General features: G+C 32.4%; 1 pseudogene; it reads right to left on the bottom strand.

Annotated features, from left to right (window-relative positions):
* Positions 1-363: 363 nt before the first annotated feature.
* LOC111296440 (uncharacterized) lies at positions 364-8,984 on the bottom strand (annotated as a pseudogene).
* Positions 8,985-11,424: the final 2,440 nt, after the last annotated feature.

Consider the following 11,424-nt stretch of genomic DNA (forward strand, 5'->3'; position numbering starts at 1 on the left):
ATACATTACCAACTACAATGCTTGGAAAAAAATTACCTTGGTACAAATAGATGTTTAAACACATGCTAAATCTAAAGAAATTTCTTGTTCTAGTTTCTATATATTATATTATTCAACCAAATTATAAGGTTTGACAATTACTTTTCTAAGTTTATGCATGTGTCACAGCTCACACAAACACTTTAGAGGCCAAGGCACATGCTTCGACTTAAAACCTAAGCTCATGACTTATACACACATACTTTTACATTTATAAAATTACAAACATTCAAAAATGAAAGATAAATTTAATACATCACTCGATAAATTTGATCATATCTTAATTTTCATCATTAGGTGATGCCTATATATCTTTGATCTAGTTCATGAAACAACTTGTTTCCATGCATGCAATCTTGCCTTAATTACATGCAGCTTTGTGATAGCATTTTTAATCTTCATTCTTTTAACAAGAACTTCTATAGAGCATTCAAAACTTACTTGAGTGAAAGAAACCAAACACTTCCATATTTCATCACCATATATGTTCTTCTCATTAATTTGTTGAAGTAATCAAACATCTAGAATCTTCTTTAGTTCTTCTAGCAATGCCATCTTATAGAAATTATGAAGGCTTAAGCCATCATGAAACAAGTCATATGTTGGCCTCTTTCCAATGATTATCTCTAAGAGGAGAATTTCATAACTGTAAGTATCACCTTCAGGAGAGGTTGGACCACCCATACCATATTTTGCAATGATTTGTTATTGATTTGTTACAAATAATTATAATTTAAAACTATTTTTAGTTGTAGAATGTTCTAAGAAATTAGAATCCAAATTATTTTAAAAAAGTACATATTAAATGCATTTTCAAAATTAAATGTATTTGGTTAACAAAATAAGATTAGATGATTTGTAATTTACCTGGGGAAAGATAACCAATTGTTTCTTTGATGATTGAAGAAGTTGCTTGATCGTTTCCTAGATTAGTACTTGCAGCACTAGAAAGGAGCTTAGCCATCCCAAATCACTGACATGTGCAACCATGTCATCATCTAGAAAAACATTGGTTAGCTTTAGATCATGATGAACAATTAGCATTCCATAATGGTGGTGAAGGTAATCCAATGCATTGGCCACATCTATAGCTATGTGCAACATTTTGTTGGACCTGAAACAATAAACATAATAATGCAGAAGCAATATATCTTAATAAACTCACAACAATAGACAACAATTAATAATAAAAATGTAAGAAAAATAAAAGACATGAAGATTTATGTAAAAAACCTTCCAGTGTAGAGGGAAAAAATCAGGGACCATACAAAAAATCTCCATTATTAAATAATGGATATACAAAATTCTTCTCTAGCTAAAACTAGAGCTAATCAACAATTAAAGAGATAATTGGAGAAATCTCACCAAATAGGCTACTCAACAAATACACTATGGATTTATTCCTAGAGAGCTTCAAACTCGATTTTCACCATTCAGAATGTAAAACTTTGAATCATAAACCTACTGACAAAATTTTAGCTCAATCGGACCACGGATCTATTTTCGTTCAACCAACTCTCCCTTCTTTCTTTTCTCTTTATTCTAGCTTTGTTTTTTCTCTCTTTTTGGCCTCTCCTTTATTTTTTCCTTTTTTTTTTCACCAGAAAGTAGCCTTTACCTTTTATTATGTAGGGCTCTCTTAAGGAAGCTAAATAACACAAGGCCCATGGCCTTTGAATAGTCAAATAACCCAAGGGGTTGGACTATATTTTCCTAGCAATCTCCTATTCTAGCCCCATTAGAAGGAGATTCATCACCATAGTAGTTTCATTTAGAATTTACCTTGGCCAGGGAACTTATTCTGGCCAAGTTACTATAAAGCTCAAGTTTCTCTCTGATAAGTGTCTTAGTTAACATATTTATTACATTCTCATCAGTATGAACTTTCTTCAACAACATCTGTTGTTCCTCAATCATTGAATGTAACTAGTGATATCTAACATCAATATGCTTCATTCTAGCATGGTACATGGCATTCTTACTCAAATTTAAAGTACTCTGGCTATCACAGAACACCACATACTCTTTCTGATTCAACCCTAATTCAAAAAAAAATATTTCATCCAAAGCATTTTTTTATCTACTTTAGTTGCTATAATTATTCAGCCTCTGTAGTTGAAAAAGCAACATATTTCTACAACTTAGACTGCCAAGACATAGTTTTTCTTGCAAAAGTGAACAAATACCCTAAAGTAGATTTCTTACCATTAAGATTACCTACCATGTCAGCATCATTAAACCCTTCTAGAATTGGTTATGAAACTCCATAACTTAAGCATATTTTTGAAGTGGCCTTCAAATATCTAAAAATCTATTTAATTGCTTCTTAGTGAACCTTTTCCAAATTAGAAAGACATTTGCTTAATACACCAACTGCATGAGCATTATCAAGCCATGTACAAACCATAAGATACATTAAAAAACTAACTACAGAAGAATAAGGTATACTAGACTTAGCTAGGTGCTATTCTTTAGTCACCGAATAAGATTTTTTACTCAGATGAAAATGGTTGGCAAGTGGACTATAAACTAATTTAGCATATTACATGTTGAATCTACTAAGCACTAGTTCAACATACTTTACCTATGATAACCATAGCTTTCTAACTCTTCTATCCAGGATAATGTCTATACCTAGAATCTACTTTGTTAAACCTAAATCTTTCATGTTAAAGGACTTAGAAAATTATTCTTTCAACCTACGAACCATACTAGCATCTTGTTTCACAATCAATATATCATTAACATATAATAAGAAAATAATAAAGTTACCATCAGATAATTTTTTAACATACATACAAAGATTCGCTACCATTCTTTTATAATTGTGGCTCACCATAAAAGAATTAAACTTTTTGTATCGCTATCACAAAGCTTGTTTCAAGCTATACAAGCTTTTTTTTAGTTTGCAAACTAAGTACTCTTTTTTTTTTCACTTCAAAACCCTCAAGTTGATTCATATAAATGTTATCTTGCAAGTCACCATGAAAGAATGGAATCTTGACATCAAGTTGCTTAAGCTCAAAATTCAAACTAGTTGCTAATCCTAGTACCACTCAAATGAAACTCATCTTTACAATTGGAGAGAAGATCTTATCAAAATTGATGCTTGATTTCTGAGAAAAACCTTTCACCATCAATCGAGCTTTGTACCTCACTAGCTTGTCACCATCTTTTTTCAAATTGAACACTCATTTATTTTGCAACAGCCTCTTCCATTTTGAAAGTTTAACAAAATCATATGTATCATTTTTTTACAATGACTCTATCTCTTTTTTCATTGCTTTTAATTGTGTTCTTTATTCGAAGTAGTCTGCACATTTTGAAAGCTTTTTGGCTCTTTCTCATTAGTAACTAAAATCAAATCTAAACTTAGATACCTGGTAAGTGGCCTATGCTATCTAATAGATCTCCTAAGCTGAGACTCTACACCACTTGATGTCGAAGGTAGCCCCTTCTACTCAACACTCATTAGCGGAAAGGACTGCTCACCCTGCTCAAAATTGATTACATCTAGCTTATCACTAATCATGACTGGCTCATTCATATCCGTAAGTTCTATTTTTTGCTCATTTCCATCATCTGTGGCTCTTTCCTATGAAACCCCTATCAGTGTTGAAACATCACACTCAATAGTAACCCATGTATTCTTCTTATTTTTTTCAAGGTCTACTATGGTTTTTTTTTCATGAAAGACCATAATTCTGCTTCTAGCTATCTTCTTCTTCATTAGATCCTATACCTTATAGCCAAAATTTTCATCACTATATCCTATAAATACACACTATGTGGCTTTACTATCAAGCTTTGACCTCTGCTCTTTCAGTACATGCATGAATGTTTTACATCTAAAAACTTTTACAGAGAGTATGAAGCATCTTTTTTTGTCCATACTCTTTCTGGAATGTCAAAAACCTAAAGAACTGATGGTGATCTGTTAAGCAAATAACAAGCTGTGTTAACTATTTCACCTCAGAATGGCTTTGGTAATTTTGTCATCCTTAACATACATCTTACTTTTTTCACAATGGTGCAGTTCATCCTTTCAACTACACCATTATGCTATGGTGTTTCAGGTTCTATCATCTTATGCCTGATCCCATGTTTTGAACAGTACTATTCAAAATCTTTGGATATATATTCCCCACCATTATCAATTTGAATACACTTCCTTTCCACCATGATATGAAATTTTTAAAAATACTGCAAACTTGGAGTTTATTTTTCAACATACACACCCAAGTTTTACATGAAGCATCATTAATAAAAGTAACAAAATACTTGCTACCACTTACTGACTCAACCTCAATGGGACCACATATGTAAGAATAAATCAATTTCAATTTGTTTTCTTTTCTCTGAGAACTCTTACAAAAAGAAACTCTACAATGCTTACCAAACAAACAATGATCACATAAATCAATAGACATACCTTTGGTCAAAAGAATGAGAGACTGCCTTGTCAAAACCTATAATCCCTTCTCACTCATGTGTGCCAAACTCTTGTGCCACAAGTTTGCTGAAGCATTATCTTCAATGACATTTATTTGGTTGCCATTCAATTGTATCCATGTCTTGTACATTGTACAACATAATTTTTCTCTTGTAATTACCATAGTTCCTTTAAGAAGCTTTCACTGCCCATTATTTTGTCAACTCTCATATCCCTCCTTATTAAGGACATTAATAGCAAGCAAGTTTATTCTCATATTCAAAATGTGTTTAACATCCCTTAAAGTCAACATGCAGCTTGTACTAGTTTGTACAATACTATCACCAATCCCAATAATTTATGACACACTCTTATTTCTCATCTTGGTGTAACCAAAGTCTCCTACTTTGTAAGTTGTAAACAATTTTCTCTTAGGAACACAATGATATGCCACTCCTATGTCAACTTTTCACTGTCAAGATCATCAACATGATTACAATCAACATACGTACAAATCAAAGTAACTATATCATTATTTGAATTTATTGCTACAACATTGCCATTATATGAACTCTTACCTTTTTCATCTTTTCACTTTTGCTTCAAGATTTTACAGTATCACTTTTTATAACCTACTTTACCCCAATGGAAACACTTCACTTTATCTCTAGACTTGGATCTATATTTAGACTTATTACGACCTTTTGAGTTTTGACCTCTGTTAATGTTTCTGCCTCTATTTTTTATGACTAGAGCTTGATTCCCAGGGTCTAAATCTTTTTACCTTGCTTTTTTTGTTAAGTATACTATCTTTTACCATATCTAATGTCACTTTGTAATCAGAAGTTGAATTAAGAATAGTCACAACTAGAGTATTCCTGCTATCTGGCAATGAACCCAAAAGAAACAATGCCTTCATTTCATTATCCATCTTAAGCTCCGTGGTAGTCGTCTAATTAAATAAATCTTGAAAATTACTTAAGTACTCTATAATCAATCATCCATCCCTATACAGTAAAGTTACAAGCTTTTTAACAATCATAACTTTATTCATACCTATTTTCTCTTATATAATGCTGCCAATTTTTCTCAAATAGTGTGAGCATCTATCTCATGCATTACATGATAAAACATACTGATATCAATCCATTTTCTGATTGTAGCTAGCATCTTTCTGCCTAACTTTTTCTAGCGTTCATTTTTTATATCTATTGATTTAATTGAACCACTTAATACTATCTCATACAAATCTTTGCAATATAAATGATTTTCCATCATAGGCTTCCAAATTGAATAATTTGGAGCTGTCAATTTTATCATTGAACCCGTATCACCCTTCATGATTTCAAACAAAATTTACTTCTATCTTGGGCTGCTTCTGTATCGATGTCTCAAAATAACCTCACTCTGATACCACTTGTTGCACCTAAAGCAATAAACATAACAATGAAGAAGCAATATATCGTAATAAACCATAGTAATAGACAACAATCAATAATAAAAAATGTAGAAAAAATAAAGCATACCAAGATTTATGTGAAAAACCCTCAAGTGTAGAGGGAAAAAACTAGGGACCACCAAAAAAATCTTCACTATCAAATAATGGATATACAAAGTTCTTTTCTAACTAAAACTAGAGCTAATTAATCAATAACTAGAATGACAATTAGAGAAATCTCACAAAATAGGTGACTCAACAAATATACCCTAGATTTGTTCCTAGAGAGCTTCAAACTCGATCTTCACCGTTCAGAATATAGAACTCTGAATCATAAACCTGCTGACAAAATTTTAGCTCAATCGGACCATAGATCGACTTTTGTTCAACAAACTCTCCCTTCTCTCTATTTTTTGGCTTTACTTTTTCTCTCTTCGGTGCCTCCTCTATTTCTCCTTTTTTTTTCTCTCACCAAAAACCAGCCCTCACCTTTTATTATTTAGGGCTTTCTTAAGGAAGCCGAAAAACACAAGGCCCATGGCCTTTGAATAGTCAATTAACCCATGGGGTTGGAGCCCACTTTCCTAACACATTTGATAAAAGCTCAAATGGAGTGATCATATTGCTGATCATGCAACCAGCTATCTAAACTTCCATTAGGCATGAACTCTAAGACCAGAAATTTGAAATCTCTTCCTTGGTAGTCAATGCTTGCACAAGAAGTTATCAACTTGACAAGATTCTGATGTCAAATTTTTCTTAAAGCCTCACATTCAACCGTGAAACTCTTTACAGCGCCAAGATTTTGAAGGTTCACTGCTTTCACTGCAACGGAGTTTTTCTGTTGGTGAAGAATTCCTTTCTATACAGAGCCAAAACTGCCACTACCAATGCAGTTGGAGGATGCGAAACCATTAGTGGCTTGAAGAAGTTCCTTGTAAGATACTTGCAAGTAGCCAACAGGCAGCAAAGGCACAGGGATTTTTTCCGTTCCAAAGCATTTTCTCCAACAAAGGAAAACAAGAAGCACAACAAGAATTGAGGCTAGTGGAATGCCAGCGATGAAAATAAAAATGACTTTGCTTGAGAAAACTTTGCTTTTTTCCTTTGCTTCCTGATTGATGCATTTTGAAAGTTTTATTTCAGGAATTCCCCCACAAAGCTCTTTGTTTCCAGCAATGGAAAATTCACTAGTATTATTGAAAACTCCTTTTTGTGGAACTTCGCCCTCTAATTGGGTGAAAGAAAGGTTTAAACTCACTAAAAATGGAAGGTTTTGAAGATCAACTGGTATTGCGCCAGACAAATTGTTACCAGAGATATCCAAGTTTTCAAGACCTCTTAGAAAGCCAAAAGATAGAGGAATGCTACCTTGAAAGTCGTTTCCCTGCATGTGCAAGATTCTTAATGCAGAAATCTCACCAAGTTTCTCAGGAATCTCACCTGTGAAATTGTTGTTATCAACTCGTAATTCTACAAGATCCTTCGAGTTAACAATATCTGATGGAAAGACACCAGTGAAAGAGTTGTGAGACATATTCAGAGTAATCAAACTTTCAAAACCAGCAATCAACTGACCTGGTGTGCTACCACCAAGTTATTTTTGGAAAGATCCATGACCCGCATGCGCTTGCATTGCCGGAGTGTCAATGGAATACTTCCCTCAAAATTGTTGTCATTTAAATAAAGATAAAGCAATTGAGAGAGATTACCAATGCTGGGTGGGATTTCACCAGAAAAGCGATTCACAGAGAGGTCAAATAGTCCAAGATATTGAAGCTTTCCAATGGAAGTAGTAACATTGCCTCTAAATTTATTTCTCCCTATATGAAGAGCTTGACAAGATTGCCAATTCCTTCAGGAATAGTTCCAGAAATCCGATTCGCTGCCATATAAAGAATATTAGGCTGGGTTGATAATTAGCTACAGAGTCTGGTAACACCCCACCTAATCTATTCTCATGGATGGCCAAAAGTTTCAACTGACTGCGGTTGCTTAAAGAGGAAAGAAAATCCAGGTCTCCTGCATTCCCAATTCCAAGGTGGTTATAATTAATGGTAAACAGTTCAAGATTCTGAAGGTTTCCCATATTGTCTGGAACTGATCCACTGAAACCATTTGTGTGGATGTCAAAGTGTTGCAGGCCAGATATATTAGTTAATGATCTTGGAATTGTTCAAGTGAATTTTTTGTCTCCAATACACAATATTTCAAGTTTTGAAAAAGCAAAACCTATTTCAGGTGAAAGGCCCCCAGATAATTTATTGTACCCATGTCAGTATATGTGAGGGAGGAAAGATTGTAAATTGAAGAAGGAATAGTACCAGATAGGTTATTTTTTTCCAATGAAAAGTATTTGCAAGTTTGATATTCTCCCTAAAGCATTGGGTATAGCTCCCTCCAAATGATTTCATTCAAGTTGCAGATAATCCAATGAAGAAAGGTTTACCAAGGAAGATGGAATACCCCCAATCAAATTATTGTCTGCAAGAGAGAGTCTGGTGAGATTCTTCATATTATCATCACCAAAGCTGAATGGAATTTTTCCAGAAAGGCTATTTTGATTTAAATTAATCAATTGGAGGTATGAGCAATTGCTGAGCTCCATTGGGATGTTACCTTGGAAATTATTGTAACTTAGATTTAGAAAACGAAGCCGCCTCAGCTACCCAAATTCCCTAGGGATAAGTCCTTGCAGCCCGTTATCAGATAGGTTAGCCTCTCCAAGGAAACTTAAATTTCCGATTGAACGAGATATGGAGCCACCTAATTTCATGCTATTCAGTTTCAAACTGATTACCCTCTGCTGCTGCCGACCACATCGAACACCTTGCCACTCACAGAAGTGGAGAGAAGCGTTCCATGAAATTAGAGCTCCAGGAGAACCATCAACAAGATGATCCTTCAAAGCAAGTAAAGCTAGTCTGTCGGCTTCGTTCCCCAAGGCCAAGGCAAGTTTGAAGGACATCGATAGGAAGGTGATCAGTACAGCAATGCAAAGCAGGAATTGAATTTGGGTTTTCAAACGAGATTTCTCCATTACTAGCTGGAATTACTTGAAAAGAAAAAAAGGTTTAGAACAAGTCGTTTGGATTAAAAAACTAGAATAAAAGAGACAGGAGGACAACTGATTTATAAGTTTGCAAGTATTCCGTATAAATCTAATTCTGTGCTATTCAAGTCATAAAAATGATTTCAAAATCTGACCAAATCAAATAGAAAAAAGAAAATAAAATTTAACTATCAAATATTAAATGACAGCAGAAGAAAATGGATCAATCCCATTCAAGTGACCTGAAGCCAGCTAGAAAAGAGTTCCATCTAAGAGCAAACTCAATCGACATTAAATATAGATAGTTTCTTGTCTAAATAGGAAACCAATTAGTCTTCCGATTTGTCATGTCCGCTTCGGAACCGATTGATCAGACAGATTTAGTTTGAAGATGCTAAATTATTCGGCATACGACAAATCCCATCCTAATTAGTCCTCCAATAGAGAGATTCACCGGCTATTAATGTTGAATAAAATTGATTGAGCCAGGTTTTTGTTAAAATGATCGGTCATCGCTTGACTACAGAGACGTGGAAAAAAATGCAATTATATGAAGATATGTCATACATCATAAGAAAAAAAATCTCAACTTGTAAGTTGAGATTTTTTTTGAGGTTTTTTTTCTTATTGTGGAGGCATCTTTTCCACATCGTGTTCTAGCGAAGATCGAGAAGACTTGGCTCAATCATTTTTAGTCAACAATTACCCCGGTGAATCTCCATCGAGGACTAACTCTGATGGGATTTGTCCTATGGTGAATAATTAGACACGGTGGTGGAGTTCATAGTGGAATTGATTTGGCATGCTGAGTAATTAACCATGGCTTAACCTACACTATAGTTACTTTAATCCAATTTCAAACCACTTGAACATTTTTTATAGAAAGGAGATTTGTAGGTACTAAGGTTTAATTTTTAATTTTGTTAAATATCATCTTTTAAGAGTGACTAACTTTTGAGTTCAAACACCTCTTTTATATGAATAACTTTCCTCATTTCTATTTTGAAAACTCATAGAATTATATTGATCCCACTCCTTTATTATTGAAAATGTCCAATACTACATTAGAAATAATGATTTAAATCTCATAAGAAATTTGGATAGAAGTTGTAATAACAAATTTTCAATTGCTAAATACAAAAATAGAAGTCATTACCTATTCTTTTTTTGTGTGATTGACTACCTAAAAAACTTACCTTTTAATAAACCATAAAATTAATTAAGATTCACTCAAAAGAAATTTTTTATATACGAAACCAAAATCAAATTTGGAAGTACGATTATGCCTAAGAAAGGTTATAGCACCCCTACAACCCCCATCCGAAAATTATACCAATTAATCTTATATGATCCTAAAATGGTCTCACTTGAATGGTCTTTTATTTAAGATTTTACTAATTTTTATTTTTTTTTGTTTTATTATTTAAATATTGAAAATTTTTTAATTTATTTCCAACACTCTTGATATAACTAAAAAAATGTTCTTGCAGTAAGAGTATACCAAAAATCACTTATTTCTTGAAAGGATGCTAAGGAAATCTAAATAGTAATTTTTAAGAAATCCCTAGGTGAAAAAAACTCTCTTAATGTTATTAACGTATTGAAACATTTTTAAAATTTTTCAATAATCAGGTTTCTATTTATTTCTTAAATAAAAATGAAATAATAATTTTTATAAAAAAGAAGAACGTTTTGTAAAGAAAATGAAAATAAAAGAAAATCAAATTTGTGATAAATAAAGGGAGTTAAGAAAATTAATTTCAAATGTCAAAATTAAGACCCCTTTGTTAAAGTTAAAAGATAACATATGACTAATTCGTACTATTTTTTTAAAATAGGTGCTATGAGGGTATAATCCTTCTCCATGTGTAATCATTATCTCAAACCCAAATTATTTTCGGAGACTCAAAAATTATCTTTTTAATAAGTTTTGACTAATTTTAATATTTTTTTATAGGATAAATTTTATTAGGTGACTAATTGTACTTAACCAAAAAAGATTGGTGACGACTCATTGTATATATTTTTTAATTCATTTAGCGATCCCCAAAACCGTTATGACACTTTGAAATTTTGTTATTATATTTTTAATTTTTATTATACATATTTTATTGGAAAGATTTCCAAAATTTCTATCAACACTTTTGGTAAAATTTTGAAAAATTTCTCACCTATGAATTATCATTAAAATCACCTATTGTGATTTTATTTTAATTCCATTGTTGGGAATCTCATCATTATTATTTTTTGATTTTTGGTTTTTCTTTTGATTTTTATTTTTTAGAAAAAGTTGAATTCTTTTTACTATTAATTATTCAAAGTAAATAGAAATATATATTTTTGGAAAGTTTTAAAATATTTCTAACACTTTTAGAATATTTTAGAAAATTCTTCACCTTAAAATTGTCAATAAAACCATGACTTATGATGTTATTTAAATTTCATCATTGGAAAGAATTTAAC

Source organism: Durio zibethinus, chromosome 12, assembly GCF_047325235.1.
Source record: "Durio zibethinus cultivar Kanyao isolate XHJ-2024 chromosome 12, ASM4732523v1, whole genome shotgun sequence".
In the NCBI taxonomy this organism is placed as follows: Eukaryota; Viridiplantae; Streptophyta; class Magnoliopsida; order Malvales; family Malvaceae; genus Durio; species Durio zibethinus.